The sequence below is a fragment of the Lepisma saccharinum genome, chromosome 15, assembly GCF_977018435.1.
Source record: "Lepisma saccharinum chromosome 15, izLepSacc3.1, whole genome shotgun sequence".
In the NCBI taxonomy this organism is placed as follows: Eukaryota; Metazoa; Arthropoda; class Insecta; order Zygentoma; family Lepismatidae; genus Lepisma; species Lepisma saccharinum.
In genome coordinates, this window is record NC_139243.1 from 31,860,130 (window position 1) to 31,880,121 (window position 19,992).

Sequence of the window (19,992 nt, forward strand, 5' to 3'; positions counted from 1 at the left end):
GTATCTTGATGGAAATCAAGCATGCTTACAACAACTCCATTGTCACTTGAGTTCTCCTACCACCATCTAGCCGTTGAAAATAAAAGGCTAAATAACCGGCTTTAAGAGGCCATATCATGGACAGCGGAAAAACAGACCTCCATTCAGAACACTTTTACTCGAAAACTATTTGAGGCATTTGAATGAGCTTTGTGGTGAATTGATCAGAAAGGATGAATGTTAACAGTGATTATCGAAATTTTTTATCACTTCCATATTTTAATAGATATTAGCTGTCAAATATCTCAGTTTTTGGATCGGCGTATAGAGCCCGATTCTAAGTTACTGTAAAAATTTAACCTTGCAAGGCTTTCTTGCATCCTTCCTGAGTAAACTGATTTTTTTATTTTTCAAATTGAGAGGCCCATTGTGACAATACGCCATTGCAAACATTGATATGCATTTTCAAACACCTTTGAGAATGGCTTTATTCGAGCCATAGCGGGGCTGGCCATCGGCTGGCGGGGTTATGTTCAAGTCCTACAAGTTCAGCCGTCTGCCGATAGATGACTCTGACCAGGTTTTACTACTGTGGGCGTTGCTTGGATTACTTCTTCTTCTACCCTTGGCATTGTCTTTTCCCTTGGGGGCAGCTTTTGACCGTGCTCCGTCCATTTCGGAAAATCCAAAGTTGATTTCCTTCACCCGGCTGTTTTTTCATTGTGTTTCATTTGTCTTATTTCTATTTTCCAAAAGAATAAATACATTAATACAGAGACTGTCCCAATTGAATCTTACATAAATTATAGCAAAATTAAATTTGTTTTAAGTCAATTACATGCTCAAATAGGGTAATCGGGACTGGGGCTACAGGATACAGTGGGATCCAGACCACTGTGTAGTTCTACCGGGGATCGAACTTGAGACCCCTTGAATACAAGTCGAGATAATTACTACTATTTTCATCGAGGAAACTCAAGGACTTATTTGGGGAGGGGTCCGGACCTCTCCCCAAGTAGCGTTGCCCACGGGACGAGACGGGACAGGCTTTTAAAAATTCCAGACGAGACGAGATTGATCATGTGCCATACGACAAACGAATATTTTCGAGACGAGACAGCATTTCCACGAGACTCCACGAGACGAGATAGGCCAAAATCTCGTCTCGTGGGAAACACTATCCCCAAGAAAGAATTACCAAGTGCAAAAATTAAATAATGAAAATATATTTGTGTAGCATTTATTACATAATCGATGGTTATAATTTCCTTTGAACTTATTGATTGATTTGTTGTTTCTAAGTTCACTTTTTGCACAGAAAGGCTAATCGGGACTAGACTTACAGTTTAAAGTGAGATTCGAACCACTACTTGCATCCACCGGGTATCCAACCTGGGATTCCTTGATTACAATGCAACGACGATACCACTGCGCCATCGAGGAGGCCCACTCTTTGAACTTATTGGAAGAAAGATTGGAAGTAGGGTGCTTAGAAGGACAGTTCCAATTACCAAAGATTTATGCTTGCACGCTACTATTTATAACAATATGCATAAAATATTAATCAGGATCTTTACTTTTCGCCAACCGGATCTAACATTCTCTTTTATTCAATAAATATTCAATTCTTCATCAATTTGAAATGAATTTCTTTGCCAGGGCACTTGTTTTTTATGCAAATTATGCCGATCTTAACTACAGGTAAGCTAGATAATGAATACTTGCTGTTATCCGATCTTTTTACCTATTTATGTGATAATAATATAATTTTAACTTAAACATCATATTATTATTATTCCTGACACAATTGGTTCGGTGTATTTCTAGGTACGTGTCTTGGGAGGCCCTACAGAAATTACAGCGAAAGGAACTGAGACAGTCTGGTCCCCTTTCAAACTGTAAATCTTGTTCTTGTCCCAAGTTATGTAAACGCTCTCGTCTCGATCGCTGAATATAATTTCAATTATAGTCACATTAACTTCAACGCATTTTAAAAATACAATTTGTGTCTATACAAAGAACACGCTTGGGCAATACATTCACATTCAGAGAACACCGATCTATTTCATAAAGAGGTAAGACAACTATGCTGAAGGTAGATATTCAAATTTTAAAAATAATTCACTGCACATTCAATTATACTATATGTAATGTTATGTTATAATGGAACCCTCATCTTGCAATTTTTTTAAAATTCGTTTCATTAATATTTTACTTTGGATATTATGTGAATACATTAATCGTGATGGAGAGAGAAAACACGCCGGAACGACAAGTGACCGGCGACACGTGTCGCTTGAGAATTTCACCAATCGAGCGTAGGCATGTGCGGCCTGTCATGCCGCTACGGTGTGAAACGTTGCTGCTGATTGGCTCGTTCCCAAGCGACATGTGATGCGTATCGCTTCGGTGTGAGTTCTCCCTAAGAGGGCGAGTAACAATGAATTCAATTACATCTTCATACCTTGTTCCTGCCTGAAAGAAGCTACTCGTGTCGCATGTCGCTCGGACTGGGACTTTCTCTCAATATCGTGTATCATGTCGACTCAGTTTTTTGTTCGTGCATGTTTTTCTTTAAACTGAACAGGCTCTTGTTGCTTGATGTGAATGTTCCGTGTCGCTTGGGAACGAGCCAGTCAACAGCAACGTTTCTCAATGTAGCTGCAGACCGAAGTGACAAGCGACACATACCTCTAGAGAACAATCCAATCAACAGCAACGTCTCACACAGCTGTAGAATAACATGTCACACAAGCCTGCGTTCAATTGGTGAAATCCTTAAGCGACACGGATATTTCATGCCGTCTAAAGCAAAATATTCACTGTGCATGCGCGAACAACAGGCCAGGGCGACACGATGGACGGTATGAAAAAGAACTCAGTCCGAGGGACACACAAGCAACAGACAACACAAGCTGAATGGTTGATTGCGTTTATTACTGAGAGCCAGTTACCAAGAGACACGTGTCGCCTGTCGCGTGTTGCTTCGATATCAAATATCCCTAAAAGTAAGCAGCTTTTGAAGCACAGTATGAATAGTTAGTAGGTAAACAGCAGTGACAAAACATATGATTGATTGATTGATAGATAGAAAAAATTGCCTATAAATCCGCACCCTAATCATAACTTATTAAACATATCAAAACATATTTTTCATTCATCAATTTTTTACGCTTACAATAACCTCTAATTATTACTAAATCAATTTTTGTATTTTCCATCTAATATCTTATTATATTTAGCTCTTGCCAGTAGGCACTTTATCTTCTTATGTATATATTTTTTTTGGCCTCCACCTCATCAGACTTATCATTCATTAATTTTCTCAATTATCTCATCTCGTTTGTATTTCCACCCTTCTACATAAGAGTAGTAGCTTTCCTGGCGACGTCAATCGACGTTAGCTTCCATCGTATACATTGCTCTCGTCTTCAGGTAGGAGATGTTGTTGCCATGTATGTGCTCGAAACGTTGGAAGATAACGCCGATTTAATCTGGCTGGTACACCTGTTCAAACCTTTCTACATGCTAAATTGAAACAACAATCCTTCGTAATCATTAAACAGGATGGAATAAATAGCGGGGAGGCTTTTGTAATATTAATAATTTGAATTACTTCCCCATTAAAATCTGAGCATCCTCGATGGCGCAGTGGTAGCGTCGTCGCCTTGTAATCAAGAGATCCCGGGTTCCATGCCTGGCTCAGTCCCGATTAGCCTTACTGTGCATAAAGTGGACTTAAAACACTAAATCAATAAATCATTAAGAATTCATTTTAAAATTTTATAATGAATTTCGGGTGAAAGGTTCAATATACTAACCTCCATTATTAATTCAATGCATAGAGAATTATAAAAAATGGGGGGGGGGGTGTATTTATATACACGAACGCTCGGGAGCCAATATAAGTTTACAACCTGCAAATCGGGTTTTCTCTACCGATTCAACCAATTCAATATCTCCAATGTTGTTTGTGTTGCACCTGATTCAAAATCGGTCATAATTTATTTCGGAAATTAGTTTTGAGAGGATAAAGACCATCGAGGAGAGCTTGACTGCCGTTCGATTCCTGGAGGAGAGGGTGAGGAAAGTGGCCTCTCCCACTGCATGAGGTGCATCTACGTACAATGACTCTACTATATAACTACGTGGGAGCATAGAGACGATTTGCATCGCCTCTATAAATAAGCGAGACTGTGAATATGTAAAGAGCCACCACCACCCACCCACCAATATGCCTTCAAAACACATTGCATAATGCAGGTTGGTGGCTTTACCAATTTCTTTCAAATACAAGTAGTTAATTATAGTAACAAAACATTTTTTTATATATAATTGGATTTTTCAAAATTACAATAAAATAACAAAGCAACCAATTTTGTTGTAATTCTATAAAGAATAAGTTAACATAGACCAGAATCGGTAAACTTCCCGTTCGGACAAATGTCGCAGTTGAAGTAGTGGTCTAAACATGCAAAAAAAACTGCTTACTGACACGAAATCTGACTTAAATTTTGCATAAAGCAGTCTAATTTTTAGTTTGAAAGACCTTGTGACATTTGTCGAGCCGGGATGAAGTTCTTCATAACTAATGGGATAAAGAAGAAGGAAAATTTAATTCGTAACACTACTAACGGACTTATTACGCCATTCGCATGATGTAATTAATAAACACAATAATTCTAATTATATGATTATTAAAAAGCAAACATTTCTTTGTAAATAATAATGTAAAATGCCTGTTTTTGACCAATCCCTCCCCTGTTGTAGGTTTGTTATCCATGAAATATCAATCTGGATTTTTTTTGTTTCACAGGTACCTGTCATAGAGTAATCTTTACGCTGTAAATATCAGTTTTTTTAGCTCCCCGATAGGAGACATCTGGGCTCAAAATTTTGAAAAAGAGAATCAAGAAACGATCAAAGAGCTATAACAGTAATTCAGCCGAAATACTCTGATATTACATAACTTCCCTTACAAAGATATCCTAAACTTTGAATTTTGGTCAAAATCAATATGTTGAAAAAATACGCGAAACATACAATGTAGCTTGAAATGTGCTGAAAACAATGTTTTTTACCCAAGCTATCATTTTTCTTAGATGAGTTATCATAATTACCGCAATTGTCTACAAAGGCTAAAAATGAAGCAAATCATAAGTCAAACAGGGCCGCAATTTTTAAACGAAGTCATGTAAAGGAAAATACTACCCTTGCATAGGGGTTACAACAACAAAAATATACGCTATATAAATAGAAAAAGTTGACCATTTTCTCAATTATTATCTTTTTGGACCACATGGTATTAAATGGCCATATTTTGCTTTAGACCTAATATTAATTAAAATATGTAAGTTTGATTAAATTAGTGCATATATTGCGTATCAGTGAAAGTTTTATAAAAATAGATCAAATACATTCACAGAGTTGGTTTTATGCAAGGATAATGTTGGAAAATTTTCTGCTTGAAATCATTCACACTGAGAATCGAACCTGGGTTTACTACGTGGCAGTCCGATGTCATATTTTCTCTGCTTTCTCATATATCAGTATTTACTCAGTTCTATATTTTTTAACATTCACATTCAGAACATAAACATCCATGTCTTACTCGGGATTCGAACCCGGGACCCCTGCTGTCGTAGCGCGCTGTGCTAACTACCTCGCCCCGGAGGTCAAATACTAGACTACTGGGACTCCTTATTCGTTGAAGAGAAGCTTCCACAATTATGTATGTTACAAGCCACATATTGTTGCTGCAGGACTCTATATTATCGTCTGGAATTTTGACACGAAATGGTAAGATCAGCTTTTGGAAATGAAGATGCCAATCAACCCGAACAGCAAAACCTAGGACATGTCTGAGAAAAGAAATGCCAAGGGTTTTACGACCTGTCAATCACTAACTGCCCGTGTACCGGAGGAGGCGTGTTCTTGAGGGCCTCGCGAAGCGGGCCTGGACAAAACATCTGGTGGTGTAAACGCTGTGCGCGCTCTATCGGCAGAAGGAAGGCGAATTCGGAAAAGGCCTTTCCATGATATACAGTCTTAATTCATTAAACCATCTAAAAATATGGATCGTGAATCTCATTGAGTGGCCCAAAAATGCGGGCGACAACTGGCGAATATGGTGGGTGTGCATGACATTCAAAAGATCTTCGTTGAACAGGCAATATGGGGTTGAGCATTGCCATGTTGCCCTTGGTAGCCTTATGGTTTGGAACTGGTGCGTTGGATAAAGGTACAAACATAATGAAGCATATGCACTTTGTCCAGGATTCGAATCACGTCCCCGGTACCGTAGCGCTCTACGCCTATTACTCACTGGCGTAACAAAATGAAAGCAATATAAACCACAATAACAAAATACCCAGCCCCTTACCCCCCCCCCCCAACAACCACCACACACACAGCATATCGCACACCGTGTCTTAAAACAACAACAAAAAATGTTAATTTTGTAGAGGACATCAAGGTGATCAACATTTCTTAGTAACGTTTTGCTCATGAGATATCATGTTAATAATAAAACAAACAATTATGCCATGCATCCAATCCTGTGACACAGAGTCAAGATTGCCAATGGCCTTTATTTTTTATTGAGTCAATCAAATTTACTAAAACTTTTATCTTGCTAACGACAAATGTGTAACAAAAGAGTAAGCACCATCCTCCTGGTTAAGTGTGCCTCATGGACAGAAATTTCGGATTCTATTCAAAATGCAAAAGCATGGTGCTACATGCATATTTTGAGGAAGTGACTTGTGTCTCTGCTGGCATGATACTGTTCGCATGTCTATTTTGGTTTTCCCAGAAAAATCAATAATCGTCAGTGGAAATTTTTGAAAGTGTGTTGTGTGGTTGCATACATACAAAGAAAGCTATTACTTTTCAAAGCTTGTAGAGTCAAAACGTGGCCTCAAGGAGGCATTAGGAAGTCTTGTTTGCCTTGATGTCGTCTACATGACATTAAATTTTCTAACGAACCGTGAAGTTCGTGGGATCTTACCAAGAATGTTAACCAATTAATCAATGGGTGATGTAAGCTATTCATCATTCATCCTCTGATGAGAGCACTCGTCATTGGCATGACGAGTTAACGCTTGGCAATACGAAAGGTACAAATAAGATTAAGGAACTAAACTGCTAGAAAAGACAATGGTCACTCGTTGGGTTTTGTGAACCTTTGAACCTGAATCATGGCTGGGTGTTAGGATAGTTACCTGTCTATCTGATGAATTATGATGAATAAAATATACGAAGTCCTCTGTTGCCTTCTCAATTGGTTGACCAGAGCGTCGTCTCACTTCTGCCCCACTGCTCTCCTAACCTCTTCTCCCTTCCCAACTCCAACCCAAATTCCTGCTCAGACCAAGAAAACACATCTACATACCTCTCTAATAATTGTGTAAGTTGCAACTTCTGATCGGGTTCTAATGCTGGATTGATATCAAATTTAGTAATGTCGTGCACTGTTTTTGTCATGATGCCAGTTTCCTTGGTCACCATAACGTTAGGTCCTTCGTCATCTGCAATATGACGCGAAGCTGGGACTGGATTTTGCCATGCCTCTGCGGTACCTAAGCGTGCCCCTTTCCTAATTTTAATTTTGTAAGAGTTTGGGTTAGTAATCCAAATTAAAAATTACTCCGGATTTATAATGGCTCGAGGTACCATTAAGCCTGTGTCCATTTGAAACTGTAAATCTGGTTCTAAATAAGTTAACTTCTGATTACTAGAATTTGTCAATTTGACAGGAATACACAAATGAGACCTAGGTTTAATTCTAATTTGTCTTGAAGTTTTAAATTCTGGCACATATAAATCCCTGATCAGACTAGCAACTTTTATGGATACGTCAAAGGTTTTTCTGTGTTCCGTCCTTAACTGGTTCCGCGGAGGAGTACCAAATCTCCTCAAAGTGAGTCGATTTTGTTCAAAATCCAAATTTGCTTTATGAGCTCTTAAAAAATCATTTCCCAAGATTGTCCCATGTTCAAAATTTGGAATCATCCGAAAAGGGTGGGTAAAATTGCGGCCGTTTATTGCAAATGTTAACAGGACAATCTCTTTAATTTCAATTTGTTCCTTTGCTACTCCCCTTATGGCCGTATGAATTTTAAAACGTTTGGCGGTTGAAGGAATACCTCGATCACTAGTAACTGATACTTGGCTCCCGGAATCCACAAGAAACCTCTGACGTTGTCCCCCTATCACTGTGTTAATGTAAATTAATTCCTCATAGGGAAAGTAAAGACTGAAATTTTCTTTCCTACAAAATCTGCGCATACGTCTCTTCTATGGGCAGTCACCGCTCGTTTAAAGCCTCCTTGTTTTGAAAACAAGTGGCTGCCGAGTGATTGGGATAGTTACAAATAGAGCAGCGTGGTCTCCCCCGTTGCTCTTCCCTATCTTCCTGGCCTCACCCTGCTGAAGACGAGGAACCCCGCGAGTTCTGTCCGCGGAAATTTCCACGTCCTCGCCATTGTTGGGTATTGCCATATCGTCTATTGCGATCTGAATTATTATTATTATTATTATTAGGGCGTGTATTTCTATACCCCCTATTATACTGTGGTCGTCTATTATTATTACCCCGGTAGGAACCTCTATAATTATTTCCTGCCTGATAATTATCTCTATAATATGGTTCTCTAAATTGTCTCTGACTAGATGAGTCGGTGCCAGGGTGCTGTTTTTGACTGTCCATGCTATCCAGTCTAAAGGTAAGACTAGCTAATCTAGCTTCCAAACCAGTTTCCTGAGTCTGGACTTGAGCCTTCTAACTTTGAGGATTGTTTGCTAATTTTAATTGTTCGACCTCCTTCTGCAAGGCATTGAATCTTGCGTCGATCTCTGAAGTAGGTCGCGATTGTGCAGACTCGGCAGTAGCCAGATTGTTATTCTGCAATAAAATCTGCTGCTGTTGCGAAAGTGTTGGTGCGCTGGAATAAACTGTCCCTTTGATCTTCGCACCTCAGCTCTTTCAGCTTGCGCTGTCTCATCAAGAACTGGAGCTTTTCGAAGGATTTTAAATCCTTAAGCAACCCATGCACTGACTCGTATTCTTTATGATGGATATCTTTCATGTAATCCACCTGCAATCCTAATATAATTTGTTTGATCTGCTGTTGAACGCCCATTTTGGGATGCGCTTTAAGTAAAAGTAACCGCTTGTCCCGAACATAATTTGTAACTGGCTCAGTTTTCTTATGTAACCTGTATCGAATATCTTCTTCGATCTGGAGTTGATCCAAGGACCCTGTAAATTCGTCTTTAAGTTTTTGTCGTATATTCGTAGCTGTGTAGAGCTACATTATATAAAAAAATAAGTATTCTCTAGTAAATTTCACCGTTCCATTAAGGCGTTGAGTTAATGTTGAGGTAGCAATCCACACACTTTCAGTCGTAGCCGTAGTGAAGGTGAGGTTATCAGCACCACGCTCCGGCAGCCAAGGTTGCCTCCAAGAATACAGTGTCGAAAGATCGGGTGAGCTCCAGAGCTATTTATACAATGATATTAATCGAAAATTATTTCCACCTCAGATTAGCAACTCTGTCGCGTAGCATTCAGTAACTCTACCGACCGTGGCGTGGTGTGACATGTACAGTAGGATCCAATGTACACAATGTACATGTGACTAAGGTAGGGAGGGTATGCCATTGGCTAGGCTTCTGCGCTGGGTGAGCGAGGAGTTTGGCGTGGAAGATCCTTGCCGACTGGGGGAGACGTAGGACTAACTGGACACAGGCTGAGTATACTGTTTTTCCGTTTATTACCCTTTTTGGGCCTGCATGGCCTGGTGGAATTTGCCTAACGTTTATATATTTATTTCGACCTCTTGAAAATGGTAAAGAAGAAATTTAATTTTTTAAGTGTAGATTGCTCCAGGTCATGTAGGCTGTGTGGGTTTTGGGCGGGGTTGCAGTTGACTCGTATAGCCGTTACGTACTGACTTTTGACGATAAAATTCCACGGACTGATACAATTTAATGGGAAATTATACATGGTTATTGTTGTTGAATAAACTAAAATGTTGTTCTTCGGAGTTTAGATGGGTTGTGAATGAACCTTGTGATAAATATATAAATGTGGAAAGTATAATCTGATTTGTTATTAAATATTATGGTTGAATGAATATTAAGCTTTACATTAAATAGTTTAATTACCTGATGAAAGATGACTAACTTCCACTGCGCCGATAATATAATCCACGTCTCACTTCTTTATTATTTATAAAGGGGAAATAAGAGACTTTCAGGATTATAGTGCGTGTTCTTACGGGCTGATGTGCGGAACGATGTGATTTCCCAACACTCTCGCTTTTGGCACTTACAACGTTTACCACTTTTAGTCCTCAAATGTCCTCCATCAATAAACTTTCTATGCAAGTGTAGTGAGGTCGTTAGTATGAACATAAAGAACATCTCAAAACATTTATTTCTTGCCGGACCCTGTGGCCGAGTGGTTAGCACATCGCGCTGCGAGGACAAGGGTCGCGGGTTCGAATCCGGCTCGGGCTTTGTTATTTGTGAATGTCCATTCATCAATTTCATCATCTCATCACTCATCCCCATCTTCGCAAATTAGCCAAGAGGCACAAAACGCGAAGTAAATTAAAGGAAAAACATTTCTTCCATGTACTTGGCAACACTCGGTACCATCATGCATTGCGACAAAACAGTAAAACAGTGAAGGTGGCGACTGTGCAAGAAGCCAATGTGTGTGTTGTGGTTGTGGGAAACAAAATCTCGTGTAACTCTTCAGAGTTTATGTGAGGTTATGTGACGGACATCGCCTACAGCAAGAAAGTTACGGACTTGGTGGAATTAAAGTTCAGGATCGAGGAGGCTGTGCCATCAGTCACCGTGGATATGATCCGTAACACTTGGCATGAATTCATCAATAGACTTGATATTGCGAAAGCCACTCAGGGTGCCCATGTATGGGTTTATTAATAATGAGAAGTATCTTCACTAAAATTCTTTGAGTCAAAGAATGTAATGCCACGTCTGTTGTTTCCGAGAAACTTTACACAGTAAAGATATTTGGATCTGTTATAGAATGATTAGTTTATGAACACCCTGTATTTCAGGATCCAGGTGTCCCATTTTTAAAGTCGGTGACTATACGTCAAGAAGGAAACCGGAGAAAGAGATGCATGCTGATCGGTGAGTCATGTCTGGAAAGAACAGGAGATTGAGAAAGAACAAAATATACCTAAGGCTTCTGATCTCCAACCTGTAAGAAAGGCAGCTTTTAAATTTGATCGGAAACCTTTCGAGGAAGATATTGGAACGCAAGGAGAGTTCAACGGGCGCCTCCTTCGAAACTGCCAGAAGGAAGATTGGCCAGTAATTTACTTTTGCGATCGTGATAGACTCTTTTCAAAGACTCCTTTGACCTCCTGCAACAACGACTTTCCATTCAATGCTTCTAATACTTCGTCTCAGGATTCGTTTCTGCTGTGTCGACCTTGTCGGAAGGGATATGTAAAGGTATTTTGTCAATAATCACCTCCATTCTCCAAGCCTTTCAGTCATTTTGAAGTCTTCCTCTTCCTTACGCCTCGCCAGTGATAGACCCAATAGCCCATTTACTAGAAAATTAATTTGCATAGTGTCGGTGCAGATCAATCGCTGGAAACAGTCGTTGTAAATGTAAAGTACGATGGTCATCCTAAAAGTAAGATTACCAGAGTGATGCTGCTAGGGATTTCTTGTTTCTAAGTGTGATGGCAACACTGCCACTTTGCCGCACAGGCTCTTATTTGTTTTAGTTCACAGAGAAACACTTTGTACGTGGACGATTCCAAAAAAATGGAGATTTTCGTGGCACACGCAGTAGGCCCTACAAAATCCTCTTACTTCTGGCCGATCGCAAAGATGGTGCTGAGTGATGAGATCGTGTAATAAAATTGATGAAGGAATGCTCTCAAACAACATCCATTCCCAGCGGGTACGCGACATGTCTGCGAGACGAGTTTCAGACCGCGTCGTTAGGTGGCAGCACTGGCAGGAATGGGAGGTTCCATTTTCAGTCATTCAGTCAGATCATTAACGGCAGAAATGGACTCATCCGTAATGGCACATTTAGGATGCCCACTACGCGCCGCATCAGACAATGGTGTGACTGTCCTGCTCGAAATCGACCAGCCCACTCATACACTTCTGTTCGGGACATGCACTCACCATCATACACAGCAGTCATACGCTCGTAAATGTCCCCTGTTGTGTTGCCCTCTGCCGTCAAAAACTGTATCACGGATCGCTAATCCTCCTTTGTGGCACCTGACTGTGAACGTCATGACTCACCTCACTGAATGACTGACTGGCGCCTTGGAGGCAAATGGAACCTCCCTTCCCTGCCAGTGCTGCCACCTGCAACTCGTCTCGCAGACATGTGGCGTACCTCAGCCTGTCCTACATATCACGTAAGTTTCATCGCTCTGTCATTTTATTTCGCTTTTCCACAGCATTGATCCGGTTATTTATTGACCAAACCAAATAGTAAGTATTTCTAAATTGCGTTTTAATGTTAACATAAGATTTAATGGCCTAGATTAGAATCAATGTTCGAAGGTAAGTACAACAGCAAGAACATATCTTAGTTTACTGACCGGTAACATAATACAAATGTGCATCCCCAAGAAAACCTACCTCCCAAAATTAAATCATAAACACTCCACTTAGTGGATGCCCTATCCCCCAGCAAAAAAAACTTAATTCGCACAATGGTAGTATAGTATTGTTGTTTGATAACCTAAACGGGAATTTGAGAAGCTTACACAAAAACTCAATAGAGGACAATAAAGTTCATTGTTTAAAGACACAAGTATATCGAAACGACGGGCTAACCTAATTTGTTACACATTATCGCGAAAATAATATAAATTTAAAGAAATTGTATTGTAACTTTTTCAAAATTCTAACTATTCATATTATGTAGTTGTATATATATTATGATTTAAGTTATTGTAAAGATTTGTTGAGAAATGTATTTTACTAAAGTAAAATCAAATGACATGCTGAAATTTTTTCTTCGTTTCTTTTTTTCCTGTTTGCATCTGTAGTGTAGATCAGTGTGGAATTGTCATAAACATAGTTTTCTAATTTCCAAGGCATAACGTTTCGGGAGCTCGTAGCATCGAAACGAGACGTTCATGCACAAAACGTTACTGTACAACTAAATAGTTTGTGCGGCAGCGATCTATTATTTTATAGGAATTATAGATAAAGACAATATTGAGAACATTTTGTTGTTATTTGTTTACGACGCTTCTCTGCCACTGTTGCCTAATCACGACGATGAGAATGAATGACTTATAGCTCTCTTCCAGTCTTACGGCGGGCACCCTACATGCTGGCAAAGGAAATGGGGAGCCGGGATGCGACCAAGATGAGCAGAAAAGGTATAATAAACCAAATTAATCATTGATCGAATAAATTATTTCGGTTGCTTTACATTACCATTTTGTACGCTTATGTAAAATCCTTACCCGAGAGTTATAATAGAGTTGTGAAAAGCCCCTTCAGAATGGTTAATAGTTCAAGGTTGTACACGGGCCTGTAATGGAAAACATAACACGATAAAAAGGTGAGAAAACAATAAAATCTTCCTCAGAAACGGTGTACGAGGCCCGTTCTCAAAAAGCTAAAAACGACAGTTATAACACTGTCACCTCCTTCCAACATGGATGAGAAAAAGTTACAAAGGCTAACAGTGTCTCAGGAAATCAAATTCGTCACATTCGAGCATGATGTATATATCTCTAAAGATAATCGAACAGTCAGTGAATTGAGACCCTTAATCAAATATTATCTAAATCTTCAAGAAGGAAATTTTGCTTCTTCATAACATATTTAAAAAATCAAAATAAAGAGATTTTTCTTTACATTGTTTCTGAAAGGCATGAAGATACATAGAGATATATTAAACTGAATATATTCTATTCTAAATGGAGGACATCTATGAATGGATCGATGAAGTTTCTATCCACGACCTGGATGAGGAACATCTGATGTTAGTTTGTTATCTGTCCAGAAGATGGCGAGCGTGTCTAAAAATAGAAACAAAGAAGAGCAATTAACAATTTTATAAATTTTGAGGATAACAACAAAAATTATTAATCATAAATTAGAAATTCACTAATTAATGATTTACATATCTACTGTTAAAAGATAGTATACTTGAAATGAAATGTGTCTCACAAGTTTCGATGATGTTAGCTAATAATTTTAGTTCTTGCTTGACGACACTTAAAACCTTTCTTAATTATTCTCTGTCCAGGGTTGAGATAAAGCGTTGAGAATTCCATGGTTCTTACTAGGTCCATTGATTTAATAGACCATTTCCAAAATGTTCTCATGATAAGAAGAAGAATATCAGGTTAACCCCATTTCAGGATTTAAAGTGAGCCGGAATTTACCGGAAACTCGTCCAGGGAAGTTAGTTTAATTCCGGACGTTAGATCCTCCACCAATAGATGAAAAGCAAAAGAAAGCTCTTGTGGAAAATGTTCTTCTGCTGTTCGGAAATGTAGAAAAAATCATATTTTGTTAAGTGCTATTCAATTAAGATGCAAATGAGAACCAAATTTACTGAAATCACAGACAGGATAGATCTTGTGTTTATATTTTTACTTTGCTTGCAATAATAATAATAATAAATACCATTGTTATTTTAATACGAATATATTATTATTATTATTATTACTAGTAGTACTCGTGTCTATTAATTTGTGGTTGACGTTCCCGGCTATTGACTAAAAAAACTATCAAGGGGTTCCGGTGTCGATACCAGTTCGAAGCACATGGCACAGTAGTTGGGATATCCCTTTAAACTGTAGGTCCAGTCTCGATTAGCTTATCTGTGCATAAAGTGGACGTGAAACAAGAATTCAATTTAAACTAAGTGAAAAAAAAATTGAAGTCTGCCTCCTTGGTTCTCAGAAACTTCACGTCGAAATAATTTATTCAGTTGTTACACTTTAACTCTTGCCAATACAGTAATAGCAACAAAACACGTTTGTTATTGTGTATTTAAAGGACATAGGCCTAAATACACTATACAGTACAGTAAAAAGTAAAGCAATACGAGAATGCAGTACGTACATACGCGATATCCATATTATGATGATGTGCTCGAAGGACGTGGCACTGCATCACTCGAAAATCTTGCTGTGGAAGTTGGTTTGAAGTACATGTCTATATTTTGTTTGGAAAGTTTTAAACCTTACATTCTGCATTTCTTCTTTTCTTTTGCCTGTCCGGCTTATCGGGGTTCGGATTAACGAGGTTTTACTGTACTCTCGATTAACATTTAATTACAAGTATTTTTTATAATTACTAGCCCAAATATCATTCGCCGGGAGATTATTAGAAGGGTTTATGTAAATATCCCGAGAGAGAGATAAGTACTTTATTTTCTTACCAGCAGATGGCAGGTTTCTGAATTTTTTTTAATTTTTGATTTTAGTTCTCTCAGAATCTCTTGGATTTTGTACTCGTGAATTGAAGAAAAAATACTTTCAAAAGTGCAGAAATTTAGATTTGTTTAGTGAAAGTTGTATATATTTACCTTAAGTCTTGTTACACTTCTTCCTATAAGTTATGTAAAAACTTCTTTAAATAATTTTCATTTAGAAATAATCTTTAAGGTCTGCATTGTTCCTTAGTAGAGAATGCACAGGTGTAAAATAACTTCCTTACAACTTTAGCCCAAAATAGTCCATTTAAACTATCAAGCATATTCATAACATCTTTTAATTGAATTTGTCTATGTCTATTACCCAACGGTTGGTTACCATTGATTTGTTGTTTTAAGTGCACTTTATGCACAGAAAGACTAATCGGGACTGGACCTACAGTTTGAAGTGGTATCCTAACCACTATGTGCCTCCAACGGATATCGAACCAGGGACCCCTTGATTACAAGGCGACGACGCTACCACTGCGCCGGAGGAGGAGGCCGGTTGGTTACCAAACCATCATATTGCATGTTGATGAAGTGTTGTATAGATGGTAGAAAAGTGGTTGTGCACACTAGTATCAATATATACATATATCATCTTCCACATTTATTATTATTATCGAACTTTCAGCACGACTCCAAATCCCCGTCAGTATCTGAGAAGCCAAGCAAAGGTTATTTGCCTTGCCCACAAAAGGCGACGGCTATATTTACGCTTTCTCTCCCAGAAGCCCCCTTTGTCTCCCCAACCTGAAATATTTCCATTCTTCCCCGCAACCAACCCCCTCCTCCACGCCAGCCAATAGAAAGTGGACATGGACAAAAACCCCTAACCCAACGTTGAATTTTGGCGGTTCAGTGCGTCTATAAGCTAGACAGAGGACATCGGTGTTGAGAATGTAAGTGAAGAGTCGGTGTTGAGAATTTAAGGTGACAACTGTGTGTCTAGGAATAGTACAGAAAAGTCGGTGTCATGAAGAGTCTGCGTTATGAAGTCAGTGTCCGTCAGTGCCCAGAGTATTGCAAATAACATTTAAGTTACGATGAACGGGATAGTTTTCGTTACAAGATAAACTGTATATTTTACATATAAAAGTATATATATGTAACTGGTCAGCGTGCAGAAGACAGATGTGAACTGTGACGTGTGCTTCGGCGGCCTGATATATATGTAGGAATCGTCACCGGAGGGCAGTGTGATTGACACCACGGACAGTTGGGACAACCAGGACAGACAATGGAGACATCAATACACAGCGCCAGGACATCGGTGTGTGACCGGAATTGAAATTAAGGTGTGGACTTGCAATTCTCATGTCATGTAGAGATTCTTAACATAATACATACTCACATATCACAGTCCATGAATCAAATCGCTATAATTTCATATGCAACCCATCCTTTTCCCCAATCTCAATAGTATTTTTCTATTTGTTTATGTGCACCGTGCAGGTACAGCCGGGCATCGAACCCTGGACGGCTTGGTCCCCAACCGCCTATTGTTCGGCTTCAACCAAGCGGCCCAGGGGGGAAAGAGCTAGCCTGTACGGCCACAGCTACCACTGCGCCGGAGGAGGAGGCCGGTTGGTTACCAAACCATCATATTGCATGTTGATGAAGTGTTGTATAGATGGTAGAAAAGTGGTTACACCTGCCTATTTTGCTTTCGTTGTGGTTTATTTGTGTAAAAGTAGGGTTCATATAATTCTTGTCCAGTCTTACGGCGGGCGCTCTACATGCTGGCAAGGAAAAGCGACCGGTACTTTAGTATTATACGGACTACCTCATTTCAGACCGTCTATTTTCTGGTTAGGTCAGGTTAGGTTATGTTATGTACTAAAGTACCAAGAAATTGCTAATTGTATGATTTATATATTGTAAACTTTCAAGAAAACAGACGGTCTGAAATGACGTAGTTCGTATAATACTAAAGTAGAAAGCGACCAATCCAGCGTGATGAGAAACACACTCACTCGTTGCAGAACGATGTGCGCGCAGCACCTCCTCCCGCGACGTCGTAACTCTCGGCGCCACCGCTGTTGCCTGATTGGTCTGCTGTGCATTTCCCGTTCTCCACTTCCCTTGCCAGCATGTAGGCCGCCCACCGTAAGACCAGACAAGAACTATAGTGAAAAACTACTTGCCCTGGGGGGAGATGATTTGATTCTGTCATAAGCAAAACTCATTTTCGGGAAAAGGAAGGTGGTACTTTCTGAATTACCATGATGGGGAGCATGACCTATATAATATAAACAAAACAGTAATTTGGCTGTAGCATTACATGGATATGAAATTTGGTCTATTACATTAAAAGTGGAACACAAATTATAGAGTAGGCTAGTTGAAAATAAAATCCTTTGTAAATATTTGAACCTAAATGGGATGAGGAGAGTGGAGAAGGTTACATAATGTACAACTGCACAATTTGTATTGCTGCTCAGACATTATTAGAATAATTAAATCAAGAAGACTCCGGTGGGCAGGCCATGTGGCACGAATGGGAGAGGAAAGAAGAGTTTATAGGATTATTGTTGGGAAACCTGATGGTAAGGGTCCAGGGGATCAAGGCCAGATTACTTTCCCTTTACACATACGGTTTAGCATAGTGCTGGGGTAACAGTAGAAAAAATGGAGAGAGCAAGTGCCCCCACACCTCCATAATCGCCGCCACTGGTCTCTAGTGGTCAGGTGCGGCCAAAGGATCAAGTTGGATCATTCAACTCGCGTCTACTCAAACTGGCCGTGAGGAGTAAACGTAGTCTGAATCACAGTTAAATCTACAGATAAAAGTAATTCTACAGGGTGAGTCAAAAGTCAGGGACCATAGTGTTATTCACTTCAGGTTACATTGTCTATATGATATGCTCAATATGTTGACCTCTTCACCAAGGCACATGTTCAGACGATACTTCCAGTTTTTCAGGACACTGAAGATTGTGGCAGGTTATCCTCCCTTGCAGATGGCGAGGTTGCGAATCTCGGTAGTAAAAGCCATTGCCTTCAGGTGACCCCATAGGTAGTAATGCATTGGTGTGAGGTCAGGGGACCTCGCCGACCTATTCACCTCCCCGCAAACATTAGTCCTACGGTTTCTGACTTTTGACTCACCCTGTATAAGACGTTTTGATGGTAAAGGTAAAGATAAAGTGTCTCGTGCATACAACACCGTGCCATGAAGACACATTTAAGGGATGTCGGGGAAGGGTACATTATACTGTAGTGATCACTTGTAAATAATTTTGAACGACTCGAATTAGTTTTTCCTATCTACTCTTCAGGCACGTATTTAGAAATTTACTTCTGGGGGGGGACGAACCAAGTGCCTCAGAAGTAATAAAATAATAAATTAAAATAATAATAATTAATACATATTAAATTAATATTCTATTGCAATTATTACATTAACATGTAAACAATTGTGTAAGAATAGAGATATGAAAGCATGTATTTATTATCTAGCGTGTAGTTAAGATCGCCAATTTTTTTATGAAAGCAACTGCGTTGGCAAGGGAATCAGTGCCAAATAAGGAATTGAATATTTATTAAATAACAAGAAAGAATGTTAGATCCAGTTGACAAAAATTAAAGTAAATAATAATAATAATAGTAATAATAAAAAATATGTCAATTATTTTCTACATTTTGTTATGTATTGTTGGGAAGCATGATGTTTGACCAGTAGGAAGACCAAGACGAAGATGGAGAGATAACATTGAGATGGACCTAAAGGAAATCGGTATTGAACCTATCTAGCGCGATGAGTAATATAGCAGCCTCTAGAACGAGGTGCGCGCAGCACCTCCTCCCGCGACGCCGTAACTCTCGGCGCAAGCGCCTTAGTTGGTCTGCAGCGTATTCCCCGCTCCCAACTTCCTTTCCCAGAACTAGGACCGGACGCCGTAAGAGTAGAAAATAGCAATAATAGAAAGTGAGTTGTCTAACACGAAATTAATAATTTTTACTTATTGTCCAAGGGAAAGTCAAAATATTCCCTCCTCCTGGAAAATGAAAATTACGAAAGACTGAGAAGAAATTTTTCATTTACAAATAACTGATGTCGTTTATGATAAATAAACGAAAGTTACAAATGCACAATATCATCTGACAATTAATAATGACAGTCCTATAACAATCAGATTTGTCTCCAACAATTAACAACAAACGAGAACATAACAAAACGTTCAAGTGTACAAAATATTAGCTAACTAACTCTCTAGCCACCTTAAACCCTAACACATCTGTATCTATCCTGAGCAAGATCTATCCACTCTATTCCATACCGATTTCCTTTAGGTCCATCTCAATGTTATTTCTCCATCTTCGTCTTGGTGTTCCTACTGGTCTCTTACCATAATGCTTCCCAACAATAATACTGTAAAAAAGTGTACAAAATAATTGACATATTCTTTTTCCTATCTACTCTCCAGGCACGTACTTAGAACTTTATTTCTGGGGGGTTCGAACCAAGTGCCTCAGAAGTAATAATAATAATAATAAAAAATAAAAGTTTAAATTAAAATAATTATATTATAATTATATTA